General features: G+C 39.3%; 1 protein-coding gene across 10 annotated transcripts in view; it reads left to right on the forward strand.

The window, feature by feature from the left end:
* Window positions 1-1,298: 1,298 nt before the first annotated feature.
* The window catches only part of GPR141 (G protein-coupled receptor 141), a 160,689-nt gene continuing 143,929 nt past the window's right edge, over window positions 1,299-18,058 (forward strand). For 3 of the 10 annotated variants that reach the window (XM_033193661.1, XM_033193660.1, XM_033193663.1), the window contains exon 1: window positions 1,434-1,644. The gene's annotated coding sequence lies outside the window, so the exon portion shown is untranslated. Of the gene's footprint in view, window positions 1,645-2,054; window positions 2,170-15,082; window positions 15,142-18,058 lie in introns of those variants that run through there. The other 7 variants (XM_033193658.1, XM_033193656.1, XM_033193657.1 and 4 more) reach the window with 5 other exon arrangements.

The raw sequence follows: 18,058 nt of genomic DNA on the forward strand, positions 1-18,058 counted from the left end.
AATTTTGCCTAAAATATGAGTGTTTTAGCATTGTAAAGAAGACCAGGAATCACCCGAAATGACCAAAGTTATTCTACTTAGGGACCTTAAAGTAGAAAGAACCCGGGACCAGTATCATTTTGATGCCTTTTAAAATGTCTTTTTGAAATGGTGAAATGTCACAATGGATTTTTAAAATAGGGGAATGTTTAAAATGTTGATATTTAATAAATTAGTACTTTTTAACTGACAAATTTCCATATAATATTATCATGCTCATTACATCAGGAATTCTCAACCCCAGGGCCACAGACCAGTAGTGGTTCGTGGCCTGTTAGGAACTGGGCTGTACAGAAGGAGCGGAGCAGTGCACAAATGAGCCAGCAAAGCTTCGTCTGTATTTACAGCTGCTCCCCATCACTTCATTACTGCCTGAGCTCCACCTCCTGTTAGATCAGCAGCAGCATTAGATTCTCATGGGAGCGTGAACCTTATTGTGGAACTGTCCATGTGAGGGATCTAGGTTGCAGTGCTCCTTATGAGAATCTAATGCCTGATGATCTGTCACTTCTCCCATCACCCCCAGATGGGACCATCTAGTTGCAGGAAAACCAGCTCAGGGCTCCCACTGATTCTACATTAAGATGAGTTGTATAATTATTTCATTATATATTATCATGTAATAACAATGGAAATAAAGTGCACAATAAATGTAATGTGCTTGAATCATCTGGAAAACATCCCCCACCCCTGTCTGTGGAAAAATTGTCTTCCATGAAACCTTTCCCTGGTGCCAAAAGGTTGGGGACCGCTGATTTACACGATAATTAGAACATTTAAAAAATCCTAATTTATAGAGTGGTCATAAAATGGTAGGAAAGTTAAAACAGTTTGAGGAACTGACGATTTTTTTTTTCAATACTTGCATTGCATCTCTATGACTGTGTGGACAGCTTCTTTTGGAGATAATGTTGACAGTCTAAGAAGTTAAGCTGTGACAAATTTACTCCCCTCCCCTGCCCCTATAGCACACTCTGATTTTAAGTGCGTTTTATCTTAATTCTAATTAAATGACATAATTATAGTACCATATCACAGTCAATGTCATTTATCAGTAACAACTAATTAACACAATTATAAAAGTGGGAGCCCTAAGTGGGAGCCCAGTGAGGTATAGAGCAACTCTGGAAATTTTCTCCTTACTGAAAGGAAATGTTACACATATTCCTTCACCAGAAGAACAATACACAGTTTATCTTCCCTTTTTTGTTTTTGGTAATATCACTTTGTTCCCCATTCTCTACAAAATTTCGTTTGAATAACATTTTAAAAACTTGATTCATCATAGTCATCAATCCTTCATAAATATTTCTTGACATAATTGGTCTCTCTGTAGTTTTGCAACTTGGGCTATTCATGTTTAACGGCTTAGTTTTTCAAGACTATTGTGTTTCAAACGGTTTTGAGGTTTTATGGTCTGTTGACATTCTGAGGAACTTAGAACACATTCACTTCCTTTTGCTTGGTAAGCTGTCCAGAGCCTTTGCAAATGCATGCAGAGCATGGAAATGCCCCAGCTGCCCCGCTGTTGAAACAGAATCCTATTTGGAAGGCAGACATGTGGCCCGTCTCTGTAGCCATCACTGAGAAATCTGGATTTTCAAGGTAAGTGCAGAAGACTTAGGTTTGGGGAGACATGAATGAAAATGCCGTAGAAATAAAGCATACTGAATTGGTTGGCATAGTTCTAATTCGGAATCTTCAAAAGATTCTGCTATAAAAAGCAAGCTTATTCTCTCTAGCCACAACTCCTCCTTCATAGAAGGGATTGTTCTATTCTTACTGCTTAGGATACGCTGCTCTGAAAGTAAAACCTAATTTTTATTGGTAACTATGAACCAAAGTGATTTTAGAATCTCTCTGTCAAAAAACCGGCTAAACGTATCATAGAATTTTTTAGGGCACCTGGCACTATTGAATTTATGTATAATTATTCAAATGCTTGTCTTTTAAGTGATGTCTTAATTTTCTTTTGTTACAAAAATCCTTTAACTCTATTACTGCATTATTTTCAGATAGAGGTTGAAACTATTCGGGCAGCCCTAGTCAATAGAAGGAAACAATCTGTAAGCAATCAGGCACTTAGACATTTCTAAAAGAAGCATATTCAAAATAACATGTGAAATAATGGTAATTATCATTCTTTCCATCCCACTTTTAAAGTACTACATAACAGGAAGGATCCGAAAATAACTTCTTAAATAAGATAAATTAAAGGAACAACATCTGTTCAAATAATTTTACTTTAAGTAAAATATCTTCTGTACCAGTATTTTCTACTTCCAAGAAGTAACATTTTTCCAATATGTCGAATGAAATATAATGCAAAGTTTTTAAAAAATAAGTAATGCCTAACCTGACTATAGACACTTAATTTTGTTTCACAAATTTGTTATATGACTTTTGATAGGTCACTTAATTCTCTGGACTTCAGCGTTCTACATAATTGCACAATTACTTATCTGAGAAATTACTTAGTCAGTACTCCAGAATTACACGTCTTTGTTTTCTGTTTTATTGGGTTTAAATCAATTAATTAGTCAGGATTTTAATCAATCAATAGGAGTAATAGGAAGACCAATGAATGAGGAATCAGGTGGTGTGAACTCTAGTCCTCTGTTTTCTAGTAACTGGCTGCATAATTTGGGGGAATATTATCTAAGGATTCCAGATCAGGGGTTGGCAAACTTTTTCTACAAAAGCCTAGATAGTAAATATTTTAGGCTTTGCAAGCCAAGAGGTAGAACTGAGGCTAATATATTGGTACTTACATAACCATTTAAAACTATAAAAATCATTTGTAGCTCACAGGCTGTACAAAAACAAGAAGTGAGCCAGATTTGACTTAGGGGACACAGTTTTCCAACTCTTCTTCTAGCAATGATTTTCAACAATTATAAAATGGAAGTTGTAGACTAGATAAGAGATGCTCAGCTAAGGGAGATCCTGGATGGTCTTTAGAGAGATACACCAATCCTCTGAAATTGCATGCAAAAATGTAAGTGTGTGTGTTTTTCTTTTCTTTTTTGTTTTTTGTGTTTGTTTTTCTCTCCCTCCTTACTTCTTCCCTTCCTTCCTTCCTTCCTTCCTCCCTCCCTCCCTCCCTCCTCCCTCCCTCTGTTTCTCTCTCTCTCTCTCTCTCTCTCTCTCTCTCTCTGTCTCTCTCTTTCTTTCTTCAGGGCCTTTCTCTCTGTTGCCCAGGCTGGAGTTCAGTGACCCAATCATGGCTCACTGACTGCAGCCTCAATCTCCAGGGGTCAAGTGATCCTTTCATCTCAGCCTCCTCAGTAGCTGAGACTACAGGTACTTGCCACCACCCCTGGCTAATTAATTAATTTTTTTTTAATAGAGACAGGGTCTTGCTCATGTTGCCCAGGTTGGTCTCAAACTCCTGGGCTCAAGTGATCCTCCTGTCTTGGCTGTGTTGGGATTACAGGCTTGAGCCATTGTGCTTGGCAGCGCTTTTTTTTTTTTTTTCTTTTTTGAATGAGAAAAACACGGATTTCATCAGATTTTCAAAGTGGTCCAAAATCCAATGAAAGTTAAGGACCGTAGGTCTAGCTAATTTCTAAAAGTGCTTTCCAAATTTAAAATCAGTGAACCTGTGAAATGTTTACTGATGTCTACTATGTATAAGCCATTGTGCTAGTACTATGAGAGACATAGCATGTTGTGACTAAAATATGTTAAATATATTGTTTTTTTTTTTTTTTTTTTCTTTTTTTTTTTTTTGCGGCGGAGTCTCGCTCTGTCGCCCGGACTGGAGTGCAGTGGCCAGATCTCAGCTCACTGCAAGCTCCGCCTCCCGGGTTTACGCCATTCTCCTGCCTCAGCCTCCCGAGTAGCTGGGACTACAGGCGCCCGCCACCTCGCCCGGCTAGTTTTTGTATTTTTTTTTTAGTAGAGACGGGGTTTCACCGTGTTAGCCAGGATGGTCTCGATCTCCTGACCTCGTGATCCGCCTGTCTCGGCCTCCCAAAGTGCTGGGATTACAGGCTTGAGCCACCGCGCCCGGCCAATATATTGTTAAATAATATGTTAAAAATATATTTTTGGGACAAGGCCTCGCTCTGTCTCCAAGGCAGGAGTGCAGTCGCGCAATCACAGCTCACTGAAGCCTTCATCTCCTGGAATCAGGTGATCCTCTCACTTCAGCCTCCTGAATAGCTGGGACTGCAGGCGTGAGCCACCCTGCCTGCTTTTTTTTTTTCTTTAGATAGGGGGTCTCACTGTGTTGCCAAGGCTGGTCTCAAATCCCTGGGCTCAAGCAGTCTTCCTGACTCAGACTCAGACAAAAAATATTTTAAAGATTAGAGTATGTGCAAGTCAGTACTATCCTTCAAAGTAATAACATTGAAAACAATTTTCAGTTGGTCAAAGATTTCTGAGACATTGCTTTGCAAAGTGTTTTCTTTTCCTTTTTTTGAACTGAAGAAGAGTTTTTTTTTTTTTACTGTTTAAGTTCTAGGGTACATGTGCACAATGTGTGAGTTTGTTATATATGTATACATGTGCCATGTTGGTGTGCTGCACCCAATAACTCGTCATTTATATTAGGTATATCTCCTAATGCTGTCCTTCCCCCCACCCCCTCCTCACAATAGGACCTGGTGTGTGATGTTCCCCTTCCTGTGTCCAAATGATCTCATTGTTCAGTTCCCACCTATGAGGGAGAACATGCGGTATTTAGTTTTCTGTTCCTGTGATAGTTTGCTGAGAATGATGGTTTCCAGCTGCATCCATGTCCCTACAAAGGACACAAACTCATCCTTTTTTATGGCTGCATAGTATTCCGTGGTATATATGTGCCACATTTTCTTAATGCAATCTGTCACTGATGGACATTTGGGTTGATTCCAAGTCTTTGCTATTGTGAATAGTGCCACAATAAACATAAGTGTGCATGTGTCTTTATAGCAGCATGACTTATAATCCTTTGGGTATATCTCCAGTAATGGGATGGCTGGGTCAAGTGGTATTTCTAGTTCTAGATCCTTGAGGAATGGCCACACTGTCTTCCACAATGGTTGAACTTGTTTACAGTTCCACCAACAGTGTAAAAGTGTTCTTATTTCTCCATATCCTCTCCAGCACCTGTTGTTTCCTGATATTTTAATGATCCCCATTCTAACTGGTGTGAGATGGTATCTCATTGTGGTTTTGATTTGCATTTCTCTGATGGCAAGTGATGATGAGCATTTTTTCATGTGTCTGTTGGCTGTATGAATGTCTTCTTTTGAGAAGTGTCTGTTCATATCCTTTGCCCACTTTTTGATGGGGTTGTTTGTTTTTTTCTTGTAAATTTGATTGAGTTCTTTATAGGTTCTGGATATTAGCCCTTTGTCAGATGAGTAGATTGTAAAAATTTTCTCCCATTCTGTAGGTTGCCTATTCACTCTGATGGTAGTTTCTTTTGATGTGCAGAAGCTCTTTAGTTTAATGAGATCCCATTTGTCAATTTTGGCTTTTGTTGCCATTGTTTTTGGTGTTTTAGACATGAAGTCCTTGCCCATGCCTATGTCCTGAATGGTATTACCTAGGTTTTCTTCTAGGATTTTTATGGTTTTAGGTCTAAAATTTAAGTCTCTAATCCATCTTGAATTAATTTTCATGTAAGGAGTAAGGAAAGGATCCAGTTTCAGCTTTCTACTTATGGCTAGCCAATTTTCCAGCACCATTTATTAAATAGGGAATCCTTCCCCATTTCTTGTTTTTGTCAGGTTTGTCAAAGAACAGATGGCTGTAGATGTGTGGTATTATTTCTGAGGGCTCTGTTCTGTTCCATTGGTCTATATCTCTGTTTTGGTACCAGTACCATGCTGTTTTGGTTACTGTAGCCTTGTAGTATAGTTTGAAGTCAGGTAGTATGATGCCTCCAGCTTTGTTCTTTTGACTTAGGATTGTCTTGGCAATGCGGGCTCTTTTTTGGTTCCATATGAACTTTAAAGCAGTTTTTTCCAATTCTGTGAAGAAAGTCATTGGTAACTTAATGGGGATGGCATTGAATCTATAAATTACCTCGGGCTGTATGGCCATTTTCACAACATTGATTCTTCCTATCCATGAGCATGGTATGTTATGTTCCTCCTTTCGTTTGTGTCCTCTTTTATTTCACTGAGCCGTGGTTTGTAGTTCTCCTTGAAGAGTTCCTTTACACCCCTTGTAAGTTGGATTCCTAGGTATTTTATTCTCTTTGAAGCTATTGTGAATGGGAGTTCATTCCTGATTTGGCTCTCTGTTTGTCTGTTAACTGCTGTATAAGAATGCTTGTGATTTTTGCACATTGATTTTGTATCCTGAGACTTTGCTGAAGTTGCTTATCAGCTTAAGGAAATTTTGGGCTGAGAAAATGGGGTTTTCTAAATATACAATCATGTCATCTGCAACCAGGGACAATTTGATTTCTTCTTTTCCTAACTGAATACCCTTGATTTCTTTCTCTTGCCTGATTGCCCTAGCCAGAACTTCCAACACTATGTTGAATAGGAGTGATGAGAAAGGGCATCCTTGTCTTATGCCAGTTTTCAAAGGGAATGCTTCCAGTTTTTGCCCATTCAGTATGATATTGGCTGTGGGTTTGTCATAAATAGCTCTTATTATTTTGAGATACGTTCCAACAATACTGAATTTATTGAGAGTTTTTAGCATGAAGGGCTGTTGAATTTTGTCAAAGGCCTTTTCTGCATCTATTGAGATAATCATGTGGTTTTTGTCTTTGGTTCTGTTTATATGCTGGATTATGTTTATTGATTTGTGTATGTTGAACCAGCCTTGCATCCCAGGGATGAAGCCCACTTGATCATGGTGGATAAGCTTTTTGATGAGCTGCTGGATTCGGTTTGCCAGTATTTTATTGAGGATTTTTGCATCGATGTTCATTAGGGATATTGGTCTAAAATTCTCTTTTTTTATTGTGTCTCTGTCAGGCTTTGGTATCAGGATGATGTTGGCCTCATAAAATGAGTTATGGAGGATTCCCTCTGTTTCCATTGATTGGAATAGTTTCAGAAGTAATGGTACCAACTTCTCCTTGTACCTCCGGTAGAATTCGGCTGTGAATCCTTCTGGTCTTGGACTTTTTTTGGTTGGTAGGTTATTAATTATTGCCTCAATTTCAGAGCCTGCTATTGGTCTATTCAGGGATTCAACGTCTTCCTGGTTTAGTCTTGGGAGAGTGTAAGTGTCCAGGAAATTATCCATTTCTTCTAGGTTTTCTAGTTTATTTGTGTAGAGGTGTTTATAGTATTTTCTGATGGTAGTTTGTATTTCTGTGGGGTTGGTGGTGATATCCCCTTTATCATTTTTTATTGCATCTATTTGATTCTTCTCTCTTTTCTTCTTTATCAGTCTTGCTAGTGGTCTATCAATTTTGTTGATCTTTTCAAAAAACCAACTCCTGGATTCATTGATTTTTTGGAGGGTTTTTTTGTGTCTCTATCTCCTTCAGTTCTGCTCTGATCTTGGTTATTTCTTGCCTTCTGCTAGCTTTTGAATGTGTTTGCTCTTGCTTCTCTAGTTCTTTTAATTGTGATGTTAGGGTGTCGATTTTAGATCTTTTCTGCTTTCTCCTGTGGGCATTTAGTGCTATAAATTTCCCTCTACATACTGCTTTAAATGTGTCCCAGAGATTCTGGTATGTTGTATCTTTGTTCTCATTGGTTTCAAAGAACATCTTTATTTCTGCCTTCATTTCATTATGTACCCAGTAGTCATTCAGGAGCAGGTTGTTCAGTTTCCATGTAGTTGAGCAGTTTTGATTGAGTTTCTTAGTCCTGAGTTCTAGTTTGATTGCACTGTGGTCTGAGAGACAGTTTGTTATAATTTCTGTTCTTTTGCACTTGCTGAGGAGTGCTTTACTTCCAACTATGTGGTCAAGTTTGGAATAAGTGCGATGTGATGCTGAGAAGAATGTATATTCTGTTGATTTGGGGTGGAGAGTTCTGTCAATGTCTATTAGGTCTGCTTGGTGCAGAGTTGAGTTCAATTCCTGGATATCCTTATTAACTTTCTGTCTCATTGATCTGTCTAATGTTGACAGTGGGGTGTTAAAGTCTCCCATTATTATTGTATGGGAGTCTAAGTCTCTTTGTAAGTCTCTAAGGACTTGCTTTATGAATCTGGGTGCTCCTGTATTGGGTGCATATATATTTAGGATAGTGAGCTCTTTCTGATGAATTGATCCCTTTACCATCATGTAATGGCCTTCTTTGTCTCTTTTGATCTTTGATGGTTTAAAGTCTGTTTTATCAGAGACTAGGATTGCAACCACTGCTTTTTTTTTGTTTTCCATTTGCTTGGTAGATCTTCCTCCATCCCTTTATTTTGAGCCTAAGTGTGTCTCTGCATGTGAGATGGGTCTCCTGAATATAGCATACTGATGGGTCTTGACTCTTTATCCAATTTGCCAGTCTGTGTCATTTAATTGGACCATTTAGTTCATTTACATTTAAGGTTAATATTATTATGTGTGAACTTGATCCTGTCATTTTGATATTAGCTGGTTATTTTGCTAGCTAGTTGATGCAGTTTCTTCCTAGCATCGATGGACTTTACATTTTGACATGTTTTTGCAATGGCTGGTACCAGTTGTTCCTTTCCATGTTTAGGGCTTCCTTCAGGATCTCTTGTAGGGCAGGCCTGGTGGTGACAAAATCTCTAAGCATTTGCTTATCTGTAAAGGATTTTATTTCTCCTTCACTTATGAAACTTAGTTTGGCTGGATATGAAATTCTGGGTTGAAAATTCTTTTCTTTAAGAATGTTGAATATTGGCCCCCACTCTCTTCTGCCTTGGAGAGTTTCTGCCGAGAGATCTGCTATTAGTCTGATGGGCTTCCCTTTGTGGGTAACCCGACCTTTCTCTCTGGCTGCCCTTAACATTTTTTCCTTCATTTCAACTTTGGTGAATCTGACAATTATGTGTCTTGGAGTTGCTCTTCTTGAGGAGTATCTTTGTGGAATTCTCTGTATTTCCTGAATTTGAATGTTGACCTGCCTTACTAGGTTGGGGAAGTTCTCCTGGATGATACCCTGCAGAGTGTTTTCCAACTTGGTTCCATTTTCCCTGTCACTTTCAGGCACACCAATCAGATGTGGATTCAGTCTTTTCACATAATCCCATATTTCTCGGAGGCTTTGTTCGTTTCTTTTTACTCTTTTTTCTCTATACTTCTCTTCTCACTTCATTTCATTCATTTGATCTTCAATCGCTGATAGTCTTTATTCCATTTGATTGAGTCAGTTACTGAAGCTTGTGCATTTGTCACGTAGTTCTTATGTTATGGTTTTCATCTCTGTCAGTTCTTTTAAGGACTTCTCTACATTGGTTATTCTAGTTAGCCATTCATCAAATCTTTTTTCAAGGTTTTTAGTTTGTTTGCGCTGGTTACGTAGTTCCTCCTTCAGCTCTGAGAAGTTTGATGGACTGAAGCCTTCTTCTCTTGACTCCTCAAAGTCATTTTCCATCCAGCTTTGTTCCTTTGCTGGTGATGGGCTGCATTCCTTTGGAGGGGGGGATGCGCTCTGATTTTTTGAATTTCCAGCTTTTCTGCGCTGCTTTTTCCCCATCTTTGTGGTTTTATCTGTCTTTGGTCTTTGATGATGGTGATGTACTGATGGGGTTTTGGTGTGGGTGTCCTTTCTGTTTGCTAGTTTTCCTTCTAACAGTCAGGACCCTCAGCTGTAGGTCTGTTGGAGTTTGCTTGAGGTGCACTCCAGACCCTGTTTGCCTGGGTATCAGCAGCAGAGGCTGCAGAAGATAGAATATTGCTGAACAGTGAGTGTTGCTGTCCGATTCTTGCTCTGGAAGCTTCATCTCAGGGGTGTACCCCACTGTGTGAGGTGGGAGGTATCGGTCTGTACCTAATGGGGGATGTCTCCCAGTTAGGCTACTCAGGGGTCAGGGACCCACTTGAGTAGGCGGTCTGTCCGTTCTCAGATCTCAACCTTTGTGCTGGGAGATTCACTGCTCTCTTCAAAGCTGTCAGACAGGGGCATTTACCTCTGCCGAGGTTTCTGCTGCTTTTTGTTTAGGTATGCCCTGTCCCCAGAGGAGGAGTCTACAGAGGCAGGCCGGCCTCCTTGAACTGTGGTGGGCTCCACCCAATTCAAGCTTCCCAGCGGCTTTGGCTTTGTTTACCTACTTGAGCCTCAGCAATGGCGGGTGCCCCTCCCCCAGCCTCGCTGCCACCTTGCATTTAGATCTCAGACTGCTGTGCTAGCAATGAGGGAGGCTCTGTGGGTGTGGGACCCTCTGGGCCAGGTGTGGTATATAATCTCCTGGTGTGCCGTTTGCTAAGACCCTTGGTAAAGCACAGTATTAGGGTGGGAGTTACCCGATTTTCCAGGTGTTGTGTGTCTCAATTTCCTTTGGCTGGGAAAAGGAATTCCCTTCCCCCTTGCACTTCCCAGGGGAGGCGATGCCTTGCCCTGCTTCAGCTCTAGCTGGTCGGGCTGCACGTGCGGACCAGCGCCAACTGTCCGACACACCCCAGTGAGATGAATCTGGTACCTCAGTTGAAAATGCAGAAATCACTCATCTTCTGTGTCACTCACCCTGGGAGCTGGAGGCTAGGGCTGTTCCTATTCAGCCATCTTGGGCACGCCCCCAGCAAAGTGTTTTCAAAGCTACTTCATGCGTTATACCAAAGTATTTTCCAAAAATTGTTATTGTCCCATCTTATTTTGAATGACAATGTTATTATTCATGACAATCATAATCAAACTTAATCTAAGCATAGTCTGTTTCCTAAAAACATAATATGCTTAAGGGCAGGAACTATGCCTTTGCTACCTTTATATTTTAGAACAGTGTTTGACCCGTAGTAAGTACTCAGCATCTTTGGAATGGTTATATGAGTGAATAAGTGAATGAAATGATGAAGGTATTATCATGGAGATTATGTACCATAGATACTGAAGGCTTGGAACTCCAGATGGTCTAAAAGCGGTAGTTGCTAAGTCCAAAGATGGCTTATCTTTTCAAATTTGAGGTAACTGTGATTTCAAAATAACTGGCCAACTCAATATTGCAGTTCCTGATGATTAAGTCACTTTTTAAAAAGAGTGAAATTTGTGAAATTTAATTAACATAGGAGAGAGAAATACTTCTTACAAGGTTGCTAGTAACCTACTCTCTGGGATGGCGTGAGTGGAGGGTGAAATTTTGTTAATGAAAAGCATTGCCTTCGTGTCCTGAGACTGGGTAGAAGATATTATCAGTTGGAGCATCACGCATAAATGGTAGCTTTTCTGGGAAATCCAAAAGTCAAGTCTAGTAGAATTTAGGGCACTACTCTGCTCCCTGATAAAGAAGTTCAGACTGCGCTCCACTGCCTGCCCAATTGATGATGTCTATCAGTGCACTGTTTCCTGGGAATTTCCTACAGCTACCTGGGGCAGGGGAATAACTTGTGATCAATCAAGTCGTAGCTCTGTTCACACTCCAGGAACAATTCCACTGAAAGAAATCCAATCTATAATAACTAGTATGTGATTCACTCACTTCTCAGGGAAATTTAAGATTTAAAATTTTAAGAAATGGCCGGGCGCGGTGGCTCACGCCTGTAATCCCAGCACTTTGGGAGGCCGAGGTGGGCGGATCACAAGGTCAGGAGATCGAGACCATGGTGAAACCCCGTCTCTACTAAAAATACAAAAAAATTAGCCGGGCGCGGTTGCGGGCGCCTGTAGTCCCAGCTACTCAGGAGGCTGAGGCAGGAGAATGGCGTGAACCCGGGAGGCGGAGCTTGCAGTGAGCCGAGATCCGGCCACAGCACTCCAGCCTGGGCGGCAGAGCGAGACTCCGCCTCAAAAAAAAAAAAAAAAAAAAAAATTTTTAAGAAATGGTAATGAAAAACCTGAGTAGCTTTCTATATAGTTGGTGTCATGCCTGAGACATCCTTATTCAAAAAAGTGCCTCTCTCCTCTGCTCTTGTCATCCCCTCATCTCAGAGGCTGTTAGGAAATAGCGATGTACTCTTTGCTTTGGGATACAAAGCTGTATATACTGTATATACCGTAATATACAGTGAACCTGTGCAGAATCACTCTATATTAAAAAGCACCATTTTCTTCACACATTTAGCAGCTTTACCGAGGACATATTTCCGGATCTCCTTAAGGATTGAGATTAGTCCCAGATATAATCCAAAGACCAGAACCTTCATGAATGGGAGCTTGAATATGTCTTACGATCCAAGGTCTCACTTGGGTGTGGCAGGAAGCTTAGTCCCCTCTCTGAGGATTTCTGAGACTCCCTGGGCAGTGCTTGCATGTTCTACAAATCCCCCAAGGCTGGTAGCACCCACTCCTCTCACTTCGACTGCTGCCCTGAGCTCTATTTTCAGATGACCTCTGCACTTCTCTGGAAGGCTTTACTCCAAAAAGTGGTCAAGACCCCTTTCATTCCCTCTCAAAGACAAGTAAACATCTGTGGCAAACCTATTTTGGGGGCAAACTTTTTCTTAAAGGCCCAGATAGTAAATATTTTATATTTTGTGAGCCAAACAACCTCTGTTGCAACGATACGACTTATAGTTGTAGTGTGAATGCAGCCACAGACATAAATAAATAAGCATGGCTGTGATCAGATAAAAACTGTATTCACAAAAATGAGTGGCCAGCCCATGGGATGTAGTTCGCTGGCCCATGAACTATATTGAATGCTTGGTGTCAACTTAAAAAAATTATAGTGTAGTAGGCCGGGCGTGGTGGCTCATGCTTGTAATCCCAGTATTTTAGGAGGTGGTTGAATCATCTGAGGTCAGGAGTTCGAGAACAGCCTGGCTAACATGGTGAAATCCTGTCTCTACTAAAAATACAAAAATTAGCCGGGCATGGTGGTACACCTGAGGTCAGGAGTTCGAGATCAGCCTTGCCAACACGGTGAAACCTCGTCTCTACTAAAAATATAAAAATTAGCTGAGCGTGGTGGTACACACCTGTAATCCCAGCTACTCAGGAGACTGAGGTAGGAGAATCACTTGAACCCAGGAGGCAGAGGTTGTGGTGAGTCAAGATCGAGCCACTGCACCCCAGCCTGGGCAACAAGAGCGAAACTCTGTCTCCGAAAAAAAAAAAAAAAAAAATTACAATGTAGTAAAAAGATATGCAAAACTCACAGTTAGACAATGCCTTCCAGAGGTATTAGCACTTCCCTTCCTGGAGGTGCCCATCACTCATTTTAGCCCTGGCCTGAGGCCGTGCTACTGAGACCCACTCATCCTTCCTGGCCAGAAGTCCTCTCTCCTCCTTGCGTCACTTCCACAAGTTCAGGTTCTTCTCCCCATATGTTAAGCCCCAGCTAGGGATGTGTAAAACAAGTTCATGCCATAATCATCTGACAAGAGGAAGGCCCATTGAACAGAAATGTGGTCCATGGAGGTTGGAAGCATCTCTGAAACTACCAGTAGCGCTTATCTCCCATTCATACCACTAAAAGGCTTATCAGAATTCTCCTTTCTTGACTAAAGGGAGAGTCTGCTGTAAAGACAATTCCTTTTCCCTTTCTTTTGTGGTAAAGTATATACAATTTACCATTTTAAATATTTTACCATATAGCTTAGTGGCTTAAATACATTCAGTTTGTTGTGCAACCAGGACTACAATTCAGTTCCAGAAGTTTTCCATCATTCCATACTAAAACTCTTTACTCATTAAACAGTTAATCCTCATTCTTTCCTTCTCTCAGGCCCCTGGTAATCTTATGAAGGTATGTTGAAATTTATCAAATGCTTTTTCTGCATCTATTGAGATGATCACATGGTTTTTGTCCTTCATTCTGTTGATGTGATATATCACATTTGTCGATTTGCATATGTCAAACTATCCTTCTATCCTTAGGATAAATCCCTTTTGGTCATGGTGAATAATCTTTTTAATGTGCTGCCAGATTCTGTTTACTAGTATTTTGTTGAGGATTTTTGCATCTGTGCTCATCAGGGATATAGGCCTATAGTTTTCTTTTTTGGTTGTATCCTTGTCTAGTTTTGGAATCAGGTTAATGCTGGCCTTGAGGAATGAGTTTAAAAGAATTTCCTCCCATTCAATTTTCTGGAAGAGTTTGAAAAGAAATAGTATTAGTTATTTTCTAAATGTTTGGTAGAATTCAGCAGCAAAGTCATGAGGTCTTCGGCTTTTCTTTGATGGGAGACTTTTTAAAAATTATGGATTCAATTTTATTATTAATAATTGGTCTCTTCAGAGTTTCTGCTTCTTCTTGAGTCAGTCTTGGTAGGGTATATGTATCCATGAAATTATCCATTTTTGCTAGGTTTTCCAACTTGTTGGTGTACAGTTGTTCATGGTAGTCTTCAGTGATTCTTTTTTTATTTTAAATTTCTGTGCTATTAATTGTACAGTCTCTTTTCCTTTCTGATTTTATTTATTTGGGTATTTTCTCTTTTATTCTTGGTTAGTTTAGGTAATCATTTGTCAGTTTCGTTTATGTTTTCAAACAGATACGTTTTTATTTCATTTCTCTTTTGTATTTTGTTTTCAGTTTCAATTTCATTTATTTCTGCTCTGATTGTTATTATTTCTTTCCTTCTACTAATTTGGGGTTTGTTTTGTTTTTGTTTTTCTAGTCCCTAGAGATACATTGTTACATTGTTTATTTGGAATCTTTCTACTTTTCTGATGTAGGCATTTATTGTTATAAACTTATCTCTTAATACTGCTTCTGCTGTACTCCATACATTTTGGAATTTTAGGTTTCTATTTTCATTTATTTCAAGACATTTTAAAATATGCTTCTTAATTTCTTCATGACCAATTGGTCATTCAGGAGCATTTTTTTTTTTAAATTTTCATGCATTTTTACAGTTTTGAACGTTTCTCTTGTAATATACTTTGGATGTCCCCTCTGAATCTCATGTTGAGATGTAAATCCTAGTGTTAGAGGTGAGACCTGGTGGGAGGTGTTTGGGTCACGGGAGCAGATCTCTCACGGCTTGGTGCTGTACACCTGATAGTGAGAGAGTTTTCACAAGATCCACTCATTTAAGTGTGTAGTACGTCACCCATCCTTTCTCCCGTTTTCACAGTATGATGTGCCTGCTCCCACTTCACCTTCCACAATGAGTAAAATCTTCCTGAGGTCTCCCCAGAAGCAGATACTGGCACTGTGCTTCCTGTACAGCCTGCAGAGCCATGAGCCAAATAAACCTCTTTTCTTATAAATTACCAAGTCTCAGGTATTTTTTGTAGCAATACAAGAACAACCTAATACACTCTTATTTATTTCTAGATTATTTCATCGTGGTAAGGAAATATATTTGATATTATTTCAGTTCTTTTAAATGTGTTGAGGATTGTTTTGTGGCCTAACATGTAACTTATCCTGAAGAATGTTTCATGTGTTGATGAAAAAGAAAATGTATTCTGTAGCTGCTAGATGAAATGTTCTGTAAATATCAGTTAGGTCTATTTCATCCAAAGTGCAGCTTAAATCCAAATTTCTTTGTTTATTTTCTCTCTATACCATCTGCCCATGCTGAGAACAAAGTGTTGAAGTCTCCTGTGATTACTGTATTGTAGTCTATCTCTCCCTTTAAGATTCAATAACATTTGTTTTATGTATCTGTGTGCTCTGGTGTTGGGGCATATATATTTACAATTGGTATGTTCTCTTTATGAATTGATCCTGTTTATCATTATATGATAACCTTGTTTGTATCTTTTTAGAGGTTTGATTAAAATCTCTTTTATCTGCTTAAGTATAGTTACTCCTGCTTAATTTTGGTTTCTCTTTACATGGAATGTCTTTTTCCATCTCTTTACTTCTAGTCTATCTGTATTATTATAGGTGAAGTAAGTTTATTGTGAACAGAATATAGTTGGGTCTTTTTTTTTTTTTTTAACCTAGTTATCCAATTTATATCTTTTTTTGTTTTTTGTTTTGTATTTTGTTGTTGTTGTTATTTTTTTGTTTTGTTTTGCTTTGTTTTTTTGAGATGGAGTCTCACTCTGTCACCCAGGCTGGAGTGCCGTGGCGCCATCTTGGCTCACTGCAACCTCTGCCTCCCTGGTTCAAGTCAGTCTATATCTTTTAAGTGGAGAATTTAATCCATTTACATTCAAGGTTATTATTTATAGGTGAAGACTTACTCCTGTTATTTACTTAATTGTTTTCTTGTAGTTTTGTATATTATTTGTTCTTTTCTTCCTCTCTTGTTGTTTATTATTGTGGTTTGATGATTTTCTGTAGTATAAGGTTTGATTATTTTCTGTTTCTCCCTTTGTGTATCTGCTCTATCAGTTAGTTTTATACTTTTGCATGTTTTCATGATGATTGTCGTTTTGCTTCTAGATGTAGGGCTCCCTTGAGCATGTTTTGGTAAGGCTGGTGAGTGGTAATAAATTCCCTTAGTTTTTGTTTGTCTGGGAAAGATGTTTTTTATCTCTCATTTCTGAAAGAGACCTTTTCTGGGTGTAGTCTTGAGTGGAGTTTTTTTTTCCCCCTTTAACATTTTGAATATATCATCCCATTCTCTCTTGGCCTGTTAGCTTTCTCTTAAGAAATGTGCTGTTAATCTAATGGGGATTCCCTTAGAGTGACTTTATATTTTTTATTGCTGTTTTAAGAATTCTCACTGTCTTTGACTTTTTTTTTTTTTTTGGTGGGCTGAATTACATGCTGTTTTTCTTTCTTTTCTTTTTTTTATTACATCTTAAGTTCTGGGATACATGGCAGAACATGCAGGTTTGTTACATAGGTATACACATGCCATGGTGGTTTGCTGCACCCCTCAACCCATTATGTATATTAGGTATTTCTCCTAATGCTATCCCTCCCCCAGCTCCCCATTCCCCCAACAGCCCCCAGTGTGTGGTGTTCCCCTCCCTGTGTCCATGTGTTCTCATTGTTCAACTCCCACTTATGAGTGAGAACGTGCAGTGTTTGGTTTTGTGTTCCTGTGTTAGTTTGCTGAGAAAGATGGCTTCCAGCTTCATCCATGTCCCTGCAAAAAACATGAACTCATCCTTTTTTATGGCTGCATAGTATTCCATGGTGTATATGTGCCACATTTTCTTTATCCAGTCTACCATGTATGGGCATTTGGGTTGGATCCAAGTCTTTGCTATTGTGAATAGTGCTGCAATAAATATGCGTGTGCATGTGTCTTTATAGTAGAATGACTTATAATCCTTCGGGTATATACCCAGTAATAAGATTGCTAGGTCAAATGGTATTTCTGGTTCTAGATCCTTGAGGAATCACCCTACTGTCTTCTACAATGGTTGAAATAATTTACACTACTACCAACAGTGTAAAAGCGTACCTATTTCTCACCATCCTCTCCAGCATCTGTTGTTTCCTGGCTTTTTAATGATCACTATTCTAACTGGCATGGGATGGTATCTCATTATGGTTTTGATTTGCATTTCTCTAATGACCCATGATGATGAGCTTTTTTTCATATGTTTGTTGGCCACATAAATGTCTTCTTTTGAGAAGTGTCTGTTCGTATCCTTTGCCCACTTTTTGATGGGGTTGTCTTTTTCTTGTAAATTTGTTTGAATTCCTTGTAGATTCTGGATATATGCCCTTTGTCAGATGGATAGATTGCAATTTTTTTTTTTTTGCTGTGCAGAAGCTCTTTACTTTAATTAGATCCCATTTGTCACTTTTGGCTTTTGTTGCCATTGCTTTTGGTGTTTTAGTCATGAAGCCTTTGCCCACGCCTATGTCCTGAATGGTATTGCCTAGGTTTTGTTCTAGGGTTTTTATGGTTTTAGGCTTTACATTTATGTCTTTAATCCATCTTATACAAAAGTTAATTTTTGTAGAAGGCATAAGGAAGGGGTCCAGTTTCAGTTTTCTGCATATGGCTAGCCAGTTTTCCCTACACCATTTATTAAATAGGGAATCCTTTCCTCATTGCTTGTTTTTGTTAGGTTTGTCAAAGATCAGATGGTTGTAGATGTGTGGCAGTATTTCTGAGGCCTCTGTTCTGTTCCATTGGTCTATATATCTGTTTTGGTACCAGTACCATGCTGTTTTGGTTACTGTAGCCTTG

Source organism: Trachypithecus francoisi, unplaced genomic scaffold (assembly GCF_009764315.1).
Source record: "Trachypithecus francoisi isolate TF-2019V2 unplaced genomic scaffold, Tfra_2.0 Lachesis_group4, whole genome shotgun sequence".
Taxonomy (NCBI): Eukaryota; Metazoa; Chordata; class Mammalia; order Primates; family Cercopithecidae; genus Trachypithecus; species Trachypithecus francoisi.